Raw genomic sequence first — 13,152 nt, 5'->3', positions numbered from 1 at the left:
TTACAGTTTGTAAGTATCAAATGATTTATTTTTCTTTGGGCATTGATATGCTAACACTAATCAAAGTATACAACCATCTTTAGTTTAGTATTGCATACTCAAGTAAATATTTAACTATAAAACCATTAAAATCTTTGCAAAATGTTATTTGACAGTGCTCAAATGTATCAGATAGTGTAGTTTTTAAATGCTGTTGAGTCCGTTCAGACATATAGCGACCATGTATATAGTGTTTCCAAGGAGTGGCTAGTACGTTTGAACCACCAACCCAGAGGTTGGCTATCCAGTGCTTATCCTACAGCACCACACCAGGATTCCAGTGATGTGTCCTAACGTATCAGGGATATAGTAGGCAAATGATTTCTTACATAATGTAACTCAAACAGCTATTATTATAGCTCTTTTGTTTTCTGAAAAAGAATGGTTTTTCAGTATATATACGTTGTTGTTGTTAAATGCCGTTGAGTTGGTTCCGACTCATAACCACCCTGTATAGGGTTTCCCAGGAGTGACTGATGAACTTGAAGAGTTTCCTTGGAGCAGTTGATGAGCTTGAAATGCCAACTTTGTAGTTCAAATCAACTTTGCAGTCTAGCACATTAACCCATAGGGCCACACCAGGACTGCTATATATATTTATTTTGGTGATGTATTTAAGTGATACAAATTAACAGTACCAAATACTTCTCCTTAGGTAAAAATCTCCTTCCAACAGAAGAAAAACAATATGTGTGTGTTTGAATGCAGGAGGGAAATTTAGGACAGATTACAGTGTAATTGGTGCAAATAGATTGTGTTTGATGCAATCACTTAAAACACTTGCTGTGAAACAATGATTATTATACAGTAAGCTGTGGTTCTTGGTTCAGCTTTGCTCACAAGACCTAGCTCATAAACATATCCATATTTTCTTAAATTTAATAGCCTATATTTGTTCCAATCATCTCCTGCCTTTAAAGTAAGTGAACCACAGACTTTATTTTGATCTGAAAGTCATAGAAAACTTTAAAAATATAATCACAATGTAAAATTAACTATTTCTCTTTACATTAAAAAAATGTTTTGGATTGCATACCTCCTTTCAACCACAGGTGATATTTCATAAGTTTTAAGTGTATTTTTTAAACAGAGTGCTTTCAAATAATTTTCCATGCCTTCATTCAGCAGGTAACCCAAACCTTCATAATCCCCAAATGCTGCACTTCAAAGTTTTGTTCATGAAAAAATATTGAAAAGAACAACCTCTCTTTCCAGTTGATTTAAAACATCACTTGCTTATTTTCAGTACACATATGGAGTTACTTTTTAAAAATAATAAAAAAAGAAAAACACCTGGAATAATGCCAGACTACATACAGGAAAGACCTTTCTCCAGAGAGAGCTAAAATTCATTATCTGAGCTTTGGGACACCCATCTTCCTTCAAAATCTGGACATGTCTTTGCTTCCCTGTGATTAGTGGTAGCAGCTTGACTTAAAATAAGATACTACCGGAGGCTGCAGAAACTAAATAGCTGTGCAGTTTTAACTGAAATTAATTAACAATTATACATTGAAATAAAATATCACTTTGCTGATTAGTTGGATGATAATTTCAGAAAAAACTACAGTTGGTTTTTCAAAATCTGACGTTACTTGGAAAAAAATATAACACTCATTACAAGTAATAATAAATAACAGCATAATATTATATAGAGAGTATCACTAGATTAAATCCATTTTTTAATGAAAAAAAATTCACTGAATTAATCTACTCTGCTCTATAGTGTCTCTATGAGTCAAAATCAACTCAATGCCAATTAGTGGGTCATGAAAAAGATTATATTAAAATGTAATCAATAGAAAAATTATAAATGAGATACTTGGTTTCTTTTCATACTGTCTTTAAAATTTGGTGTGTGGTTTATACTTAAAGGCATATCTCAATTTTGATGAGATAAATTTAAGTGCTTATTAGTCACATAGGGCTAGCTGCCTTAAAAGAACTTTAGAGAACAGGTCAACAAATTTTGGTCCACATGCCAAATCCAGTCTAATGCTTGTTTTGTTTTGTTTTTTTTGTTTTTTTTTTTTGTACATTCTAGAGGAGTCCTGGTGTGGTGCTGTAGGATAGCATTGGCCTGCTAACCAAAGGTTGATGGTTCAAACCCACCAGTCACTCCTAGGAAACCATCTACAGGATTGCTGATTCAGAACAAACTCAAGGGCACTTAATAGCAACAACAGAAGATAAGAATAATTTTTACTTTTACCAATGGTAGAAAAATCAGAAGAAGGAGGATACTTGTCTGATATTCAAATTTTAGAGTCTATAAATAATTATGTATATATATATATATATATATATAGTCTGTTTACATGGAAATAAGAAATATCTTCAAAATAAGATGTCTATATATAATAGAATACTAGAAAGCTTTTCAAATTTTTAGAATTAGAAACATACATTTTAGTAATATGCTATATAGTTTTGCTTGCTCTTTGACCATAAACATATTTTTAAACCCATACAACTTTTTAATTAATAAGCTATGCTTTTAAGCATTACTCTAGTTAATAGTTGAAAAATTTTCAAATTTCATTGTTCCGTTTATTTCTCTTGTTGAAATGCTAACATTGCTGAAAATAATTCTTAGGACAGTTATGATTCATTTAGTTTTATGACTCCTCTGAGTGAAGAGAGGAAGAGTGTTGCAATTTTCTGGAAGTACAGAATCAGTTACTATAGTAGACTGGATCAATGCTGTGCTGCCAAATGGGAGTGAAAAAGCAAGGAGTAGCTGGTTCTATTCTATTGAGATGCCAAGAATACCATTTTCTTTCCAAATCAGTATCTTGAAAGGATCATGAATTGCTTAGGTAGAACAATTTTCATTTCACTTTAAAACTCATATACTGTCTTTGAAACCAATTAGAGCTTCATACTTGGAAGCAGTACAACGGGTATGACTGAAAATAAAAATATGGTCTAGGATTTGTGATGCTCAAGTGATTCAGCTTCATTTCTCCAATGCCTGCATCTCTGAACCATGCTGGATCTATCACTCATATATTATTGTATTTTATAGTGTTCTTATTCATTTTACAGAGTAATCCTACTACCTCTACCATTCTTCTTTTAATTGGAAATTAAACATTTATTTTATTTAATATAATTCATTAGTAAATTCCTAATACTTGATTTTATCGAATTTGTAGACACAGAAATGGTTCAGGTCTTTGTGGACAAAACCTAACAGTTGAAAACTCACAAGACAAATAGTATTTATGTGCGATATAAAATACACCCCCAACCTACCATAACTGTTCTGAAATTCCATCAAGCAGTTTCTGAAATGCCATCATTTTTCTAAGACCGTTAATCTTTATAGAAGCAGACAGCCTCATCTTTCTCCAGCAGAGTGGCTGGTGGGTTTGAACTACCAACCTTGTGATTTAAGCCCAATGCTTAAAACACCGTACAATAGGGGAATCTATCTTCTTGGCAAGCCAGATTAAATATTGAAATTGGATTCAACTATTTTATTTAAATATAGTTCTTACAGAATTTATAATCACACATGCAGATAACATTATATTTCTATATATGAGGGGACTTCAAAAAGTTCTTGGACAAATGGAATTAGATTTATTTTCTCAATCTTAAAAAAATATATTTATTTTCCTCCTAGTGGTTAATGGCACAATCATAGATTTCTAAAACATCAAGTTGAAAGAAGTGTGAGTAATTTGTGGCATTTCATTTTCTCTTATAAACATATTGTCTTCTTAAATCTTTCTCATTTTTTTCTCTTGTTCAACATTTTTTGCTACTACTTTCTTATTTTCTGTTCTCATAGTCTTCATTGTTTCTTCATCAGCATATCTGAATTCTCGGTGTTAGTTATTTTAAACAGTTTTCTGGCTCCTCAAATGGTTTTTAAGATAGGTTTTCCAAATGTGTTTTTCAAAGACAGAGGGAATGAAGGGTAAGATTGGAGAGGGAAAGATAACGGTCTAGATTCTGAGCTTTCCTTCTCTACTTTAATAAGTGCAATTTTTTATTTTGGACTTTGATTAAATATTTTCACTGCTTAAAAATGTGCCCCCTGCTTCAAAATACTTTCCAACTTAATTTCCCTTCTCTTTCATACCTCCCGCCATGGAAGTATAACCAATGTTGATTCTGTGAACAAAACCAAAATAAAATATACTTCAAATGTAGAATTTACAATGAGAAAATTATCAGTTTTGTAGTTCTTGGACCCATGATCATATCAAAGAACTAAGAAAGAAAGAAGAAGTCTGTGTTTGAAATAAGAAATTTAGAAGAAATATCTTTGGAAAGAACTGATATGGCGCTGTGATTACTCTCCCCAAAATAGAGAAAGCTGGAGGATACTACATTCTTTACCTTTTACACCTTGTGAGAAGGCTTTTAAAATCCACAGAAAGTTCCTAGTATGTGCTTTTTAAAAATGAGATGGATGAGTGGCGGATGTATGAATAGTCTGATGTTTTTGACTCACTCCTGAGAAAATAATACGATAGATTGCTTTTGCTGTTAGATGCTGTCAAGTTGGTTCCTACCCATAGCGACCCTGTATAGGGTTTCTGAGGAGCTTCTGGTGAGATTGAACCACTGACCTTGAGGTTCAAATGGCTTTTCAGTCTGGCACATTAACCCACAGTGCCACACAGGACTCCAATAGGATAGATATGGTGGCATTAATAAACTTATATCCCACAACTCTAAATACCCTAGAAGTGACTGTGAGACAGAGTCCTGCAAAGTAAACCAGGAGTTGTGGGGCTGGGCTCTAGGCAACTAGGTTGCAGAGTGTGGGCATGGAATTTCCTTAAATGCCCTCATAAGGTAAAAAATCACCTTACGTAATCTCAGGCTCAACTCTCAGGAACAAGGAGTATAAAGTTACCCAAATAAGAAAGTTGTGAAGATTGGGAAAGGGAAATTAAATCAATCAAGTTATTCCAAATATTGCTGATAAATGTGTATTATTAGTCCATGTCTTGAAAAACTAGTTTTCTTTTGTTCCAAACAATATTGTTGTTGCTAGGTGCCGCCGAATCCCTTCTGACCCATAATATGTACAACAGAATGAAACACCTGCTCCATCCTCACAATTCCTGCTATGCTTGAGCCCATCTCTCCTTCCACCATGCCAGTCCATCTAGTTGGGGGCCTCCCTCTTTTTTGCTGACATGCCAATTTACCAAACATGATGTTGTTCTCTAGGGACTGGTCCCTCCTGATAAATATATTTAAAGTATGAGAGATGAGGTATGACTTTCTTGGCTTCTAAGAAGCTTTCTAATTGTACTTCTTCCAACACAGAATTGTTAGTTCTCTGGTAGTTTACAGTGCTTTTATGTTATTCTCCAACTCCATAACTCAAATGCATCAATTCTTCCTTATTCATTGAACAATTTTAACATGCCTATGAGGCTATTGAAAATACCTGGGAACCCTTATTGAAGGATGTGGTTTTTGATCTTCTTCAGAAAGTATTTTAAGTCATCTTCTCTTTCATCAGAGTTTGTATTATCTACATATTGTTTAACAACAACATATTGCAAGTTGTTAATGAGTCTTCCTCCAAATTTTTTTGAGTCAAAATATTTCAATAATCACAAATAATGCAAATAGATTACAAAAATTCTCAGATTGGAGAAATGGATAGATTAAGCAAGCCAAAAATTATAGAAAATTAAGCCACAGAAACCTTAAACAGAACATTTTAAACAGGCTGACTCTAGTAAATGTTGTTGTTATGTGCCGTGGAGTCAGTTCCAACACATAGTGACCCTGCATAGGGTTTCCGAGGCTGTAAATCTTTACAGGAGCAGAAGCCTCATCTTTCTCCCTCAGAACAGCTGGTAGTTTTGAACTGCTGACCTTGCGGCTTGCAGCCCAACTCATAACCACTATGCTACCAGACTCTAGTAGATAGCAGAGATAAACTCTTTTTTTATTGTTATTTTGTTTTGTTTTTTCATTACAATGATTATAATCCCTCCATGTACCATCAGTTAAGAGTATTTCTCCCTGTTCAATTTAGCTTTTTTAAAACAAACAAACAAAAAAACACTCAGGTATATATAATAATTTACACCTCTGAAGAGCACATTCTGCAAGTCAGCCTCCTGGCCACCAGCTCTTAGTCCATCTCTTCCCATGAATCTAGAGTCCTCAGCCATCCCCCCACTTCATGCCCTGATCTGTGCCTCCATCTCTAGTGTCGCTGCTTCTCTGGATAAAGTCCCACATTCTGCTTGTGCTCTTCCCCCTTGATGGTCCTGGGGTCCTCCGTATCTGAACTGTAGGGTTAACCACTCCCCTGTTTTTTGTTACAAAATTTCTACCTTTACAATTGTGACAGTCACAATTAGTCATGATGACATTTATTCACTACTGAATCATAAAAATCTTATCCCCATCTCTTTTCACCAAACCCATCTAGACAAGATGAAAACTATTCACTGGGGACTCTTTCTCCCCTCCCCCACTCTTAAACTATACACCCTCTTGAAACCTTGTAAGCCAGTCACTTCATGCCTTTATCACACCCTCATTTTAGTTAGCCAATGTCTAAGTTGCCCGTCTCTATCTACATTGTGTACAGAGGGGATAGCATTGATACTTGATGTGAAGACTTCTTCCCTCTCTGTTGGTATTTAGAGTAATGACCACCCTGAGTATAGGTCAGGTTCATCAAATTGAAGCAAATTACCCTTGTTTCCTTTATCAATTTTTTTTTTTGTAATATTCCTCTAGTTGAGTTCTGATTATCAAGCCATCGAGGTTAGGTCAAATGGGTACTGTCTGCACATTTGGGTGTTTTTGTGCATCTCCTATCACTTCATATCAGCTGGATGCTTCACTCTCAGCTCTAGCCCTCTGTGGTTATGTCCTTGTCCATGGGCTCAAGTGTCCGCAGTGAACCTTTTTAAATAGTTACAAAATAGACTCAAACACACAATGATTATAAAGACAGTTCAGGACAGAACAACATGTAGTTTGGTTATGCACCCCATGTCACCATGAGTCAGAATCCATGGAACAGCAATTAGCAACACTACAAAAACTACTTTTTATTTCAAATTTTCAATTCCGTTTTTAATTTTGCATACTTACAAACTACTTTCTTTTATTTTCAAATTGACCAATTGGTGTCCATATATTTTAAGAGTTCATAGGATGGCCTACTGTACAGATTAATAGCAGTAATCTACTGCCTAATATAGTTGTACATATTCCTAAGTAAATGCTAATAAAAACCCAAGTTTGTTCACATAGAAACAATAATAGGGCTGCCAAGAGGTTAAGGAAGAAATTCTGGTATCAATTTATGATAAGTATTTCAGTTTAAAATAAAGCAGAGAGTCTTCCTTGCACTGAGCCTATTGGGCATTTGGGTGGGTTTTAGTTATTCATTTTAATTCTCTTTGATGGTATTCTATTAAAAGGAAAAATAAGTTTAAGTCATAGGGTAGTGTGGTAGTTAAAATTTTGTGTCAACTCAACTGGCCCAGGACTCCCAGTAGTTTGACAGTTGATTAAGAAGTTGATTCAGTGTGTTTAGATGTTCTGTTTACTAAATGCCTGCTGATGCTGACTCTAGTTATTAAAATTAGAGGTGCAATATTACAGGGAACACGTTATGTCTAAATATTCTATGTGACACCTGTTTGTTAATTAATAACTGGTATTAAATTTTAAAGTGTGATAACAGTATACCACCACTCATCTGTCAGTTCATTTTTCATACTGTGGTGGCTGTGTGTTACTGTGATGCTGGAAGCTATGACATTGTTATTTTTAAAACCAGCAGGTTCACCCATGGTGGAAAGTTTTCAGGAGAACTTCCGGTTCTAAAAAGAGGCTAGAAAGAGGGAGAGCAGACCATTTCTGAATGGATAGTCACTGATAAACTTACTAGTAACAGCAGAAGAGTGTTCTTGGAAGCCAGGATGACCAGACTTCATCTCTCATTCTTCAGACATATTATCAGAAAGAACCAGTTCCTATAGAAGGACATCATGATTGGTAAAGTGGATGGTCATCAAAAAGAGGAAGTCTCCCAACTAGATGGATTGGCACAGTGGCAGTAGCAATGGGCTAAAGTATAGCAACAATTGTGAGGTTGACACAAGACTGGGCAGTTTTTCATTCTGTTGTGCCTAAGATTCCTATGAGTCGGTACCATTTCAATGGCACCTAACAACAACAACAAATACATGTGGAACTTGACAAATGGAAAGCACAGGCATCAAACTGACTACATTTGTGGGAAAAGATGATGGAGAAGCTGAATATCATCTGCCAGTACAAGAATGGGGCCAACTGTGGAACAGATCATTAATTGCTCATATGCAAGTTCAAGCTGAAATGGAAGAAAAATAAAACAAGTCCACCAGAGCCAAAATAAAACCTTGAGTATATACTACCTGAATTTGGAGGCCATCTCATAAACTGATTCGATGCATTAGACTCTAGTGACCAAAGATCAGAGGAGTTGTGGGATGACATGTAATGCATTGTACATGAAGATAGTAAAAAGCTGTTTAAAAGACAGGAAAGAAAGAAAAAAAAAAAAAGGGTGTCAAAAGAGACTCTGAAGCTTGCTCTTGAATGTAGAGAAGCTAAAGTGACTAGAATAAATGATGAAGTAAAAGAACTGAAGAGAAAATTCAAAGGCAGTTTGAGAAGACAAAGTCAAGTATTATAATGAAATATGCAATAACCTAGAATTAGAAAACCAAAATGGAAGAACATGCTAACTACTTCTTAAATTGAGAATTGAAGGAAAAATTCAGGCCTTAGATTGAAATATTGAAGGATTCTGTGGGAAAAATATTGAATGACACAGGAAGCGTTCATATAAGATGGAGGGGACACAGAGTCACTATATCAAAGAGAATTGGTGGTTACTCAACCATTTCAGAAAGTAGCATATGATCACAAACCAATGGTATTTAAAGAAGAAGTGCAAGCTGTACTGAAGACATTGGCGAAAAACAGGGATCCAGAAATTGATGGAGTAAAATTCAGATGTTTCAACAAACTGATGCAGCACTGAAGGTGTTCACTCACCTATGCAAAATAATTTATAAGACAGCTGCTATTTGGCCAAATGATTGGAAAAGATGCACATTTGTGTCCATTCTAAAAAAAAAAAAAGGGTGACCAACAGAACACAAAAATCATTGAATATTATTAACACATCAATATCACATACAAGTAAAATCTTGCTGAAGAGAAATTAAAATATATTTATATATATATTGCAGCAGTATATTGAAAGGTAGTTGCCAGAAATTGAAGCCAGATACAGATGAGGATGTGGAACAAGGGATATTGTTCTGAACACAGATGGATCTTGGCTGAAAGCAGAGAATACCAGAAAAATGTTTTCTTGTGCTTTATTGACTATACAAAGATATTCAACTGTGTAGTTCATAACAAGATGTGGATAACATTATAAAGAATAGCTATTCCAGAACGCTTAATTGTGGTCATGAGGAAACTGTACATAAACCAAGAGCCAGTTGTTCACACAAAACAAGGGGATACTGAAAATTTTAAACCAGGAAAGGTGTGTTCAAGGGCTATATTATTTTCACCATACTTATGATGCTGAGTAAATAAGGCAAAAAGCTGGATTATTTGAAGAAGAATGTGGCATAAGAATTGCAGGGTGACTCATTAACAACCTCTGATGTGCAGATGACATAACCTTGCTTCCTGGAAGCAAAGAAGACTTAAAATACTTACTGATTAAGATCAAAGACCACAGCCTTCAGTATGGATTGTACCACAATGTAGAGAAAACAATCTTTACAACTGGAATAATAAAATAACATCATTTTAAACAGGAATAATAAAACAACATCATGATAAATGATTGAAGTTATCAAAGACTTCATTTTGCTTTAATTCACAGTCAACACACCTGGAACCAGCAGTCAAGAAATTAAACAGTGCATTGCATTGGGTAAATGCATAAGTCCTCTTTGAAAAGTTAAAGAACAAAGATGTCATTCTGAGGACTAACATAGGCCTGACTCAAGTCATGGTATTTTAAATTATGCATGTGAACGTTGAACAATGAATAAGGAAGACCGTAGAAGTTTCATTTGAATTATGGTCTTTGAACATTGAAAGTACCATGGAACAAATCTGTCTTGGAACAAGTAGAGCCAGAATACTCCATAGAAATGAGGATGGCAAGACTTGGTTTCTAATACTTTGAACTTATTGTCAGGAAGGCAGTCATTGAACAATGTCATTAATATCACACACAAGTAAAACCCTGCAGAAGATATCCACTTGATAGCATTGAGTTTGATTATTTTGGTATGTACCATGAAAATATAATTCTAATTACATGGGGTTTGTTGTTATTGGTAAATACTGTCGAGTTGGTTCTAACTCATAGCAACGCTGTGTAGAATTTCCAAGGAGCAGCTGGTGAGCATGAACCACCAACCTTGTGGTTCAAAGTGACTTTGCAGCCCAGTGCATTATCCCACCACTAAAAAGCTATGGTATTTTCCATAACCTCCTATGCATGTGAAAGCTGGACAGTGAATAAAGAAGACTTAGAAGAATCGATGCTTTTGAGTTGTGGTATTGGAGGAGAATATTGAAAGTGCCATAGGTTGCCAAAAGAACCAACAGATCTCTGTTGGAAGAAGTACAGCTAGAGTGCTCCTGGGAGACCAGGATGGCCAAACTTCATCTCTCAAACTTCAGACATATTGTCAGGAGGGACCAGTCGCCAGAGAAGGATATTGTATTTGTTAAGGTGGAGAGTCACAGTAAAAGAGGAAGACCCCCAGTGAGATGGATTGGCAAAGTGGCAGCATCAATGAGCTCGAGTGTAGTAACAATAGTGAGGTTCATCCAGGGTTGGACAGTGTTTCGTTCTGTTGTGCATAGGGTTGCTATAAGTCGGTACCAACTTGTTGGCACCTAACAACAACAACAAAAGGTTTTAGCCTTTTTAAAAAATAAAAAGAGAAGAACATCATGCTTGGTAAAGTAGAGGATCATTGAAACAGAGGATGACTCCCAAAGAGAGGCTCAAACATAACAATTGTGAGGAATGCACAGGACTAGGAAGTGCTTCCTTCTGTTGTGCACTGGATCATTGTAAGTCAGAATTGACTTGAGGGCACCTAACAACAACAACAACAATATAATAAAAGTCCATGAGCAATAAGTTCTAGTAATTTCCTTAATTGCAAAGAATTTCATAATTAATATAATTTACAAATATCATTGTGGCTAATACTATAAGGAGCTCTGATAGCATTTGTTGTTATTGTTAAGTGCCACTGAGTCGGTTCCGACCCATAGCGACCCTGAACAGGGTTTCCATGGCTGTAAATCTTTACCAGAGCAGAAAGCCTCATCTTTCTACTGCGAAGCAGCTGATAGCTTCGAACTGCTGACCTTGCGGTTCACAGCCCGATTTGTAACCACTACCTCTGATAGCATAGTTGTTACGAATCGGCTTTGAACCGCAAGGTCAGCAGTTCAAAACTACCAGCTGTTCCACGGGAGAAAGATGAGGCTTTCTGCTCCCGTAAAGATTTACAGCCTCGGAAACCCTGAACAGGGTCACTGTAAGCCGGAACTGACTCCACCGTACTTAACAACAACAACAATACTATAAAACTATACTGTCTGAAAATATGTCCAAAGACTTTCAATAGTTTCTTAGTTTAAAGAAAACAAATGTAAAATTATTAGAACTAATATAAAACATCAGTGTGCCTTTACACAAAATAAATCTTTAATTTAACTGAACATTTTTTTGTCTGAAATATTATGATTAAAAAGCATCAATCTTTAAAAATCAAAACAAAATCTATACATGCTAGAAATGTATTAGTAAAGAGCTTTCATGTTACATAATTTACCAGAGAATTGTAAGGAATTTTGAATATCACTGTGATGGTCGTGTACTGGTGGTAGCATGCTATAGACTGAGTTCTGAGTCCTTGTTGTTATTGTTGTTAAGTGCCACTGAGTTATACCAACTTATAACAACATTATGCACAACAGAACGAAAGACGGCCCAGTCCTGTACTAACCTCACAATCATTGTTACACTTGAGTTCATTGCCACTTCCATTGTGCCAATCTGTCTCATGGGGGGTCCTCTACTTTTTTGCTTACTGTCCACTTTACCAAACATGATGTGCTTTTCCAGTGACTTGTCCCTTTTGATAAAATGTCCAAAGTATGAGACTAAGTGTGAGCATCCTGGCTTCTACGGAGCATTCTGGCTGTACTTCCAATACAGATTTGTTTTTTCTTTTGGCAGTTCATGGTACTTTTAATATTTTCCACCAACAACATGATTCAAATGCATTAATTCTTCTACAATCTTCTTATTCATTGTCCAACTTTCACATGCATTTGAAGTTATTGACAATACCATGGTTTGATGAGTTTTGATGACTAATCCAAGCAAAATGAAGTGTTTGACAACTCCAATCTTTTCTCCATTTATCTTGATGTTATTTATTGGTCAGTGGTGAGGATTTTTATTTTCTTTACATTGAGGTGCAACCCATACTAAAGGCTGTGGTCTTTGATTTTCATCAGTATTTCAATCCTTTTTTATTTTAGCAAACAAAGTTGTATCATCTGCATATTGCAGGACTCCTAGAGACCTTATTTAAGGTGGATCCTTATGGGAGCAGAAAGTCTCATCTTTCTCCTGAAGACCTCCTGGTAGACTTGAACTACTGACTTTGCGGTTAAGCAACCCAATATGTAACCACTATGCTATCAGGACTCCTTATTACAGTGTTATAAAGTAGATATTTGGACATATTTTTAAATGATTTAAACTGCTTACACATTCAATTCATGCAGGAAGTATTTATTAATCTCTCAGTATGTACCATACACGAAGATCCTTGTGTGGAGTAAATGGTTTGCACATCATTACTAAACTAAAGGCTGGTGATCTGAACCAACTTAACAATGCCACATAAGAAAGACCTAGCAATCTGATTCCATAAGAATACAACAAAAACAAAACAAAAATCTATGGGTCAATTCTACTCTATAACATATTGTTGTTGTTAAGTGCCGTCGAGTCAATTCTGACCCCTAGCAACCTTATATAGGGTT

The sequence above is a fragment of the Chrysochloris asiatica genome, unplaced genomic scaffold (genome assembly GCF_000296735.1).
Source record: "Chrysochloris asiatica unplaced genomic scaffold, ChrAsi1.0 scaffold00001, whole genome shotgun sequence".
In the NCBI taxonomy this organism is placed as follows: Eukaryota; Metazoa; Chordata; class Mammalia; order Afrosoricida; family Chrysochloridae; genus Chrysochloris; species Chrysochloris asiatica.
Note: the sequence above shows the minus strand (reverse complement) of the source record.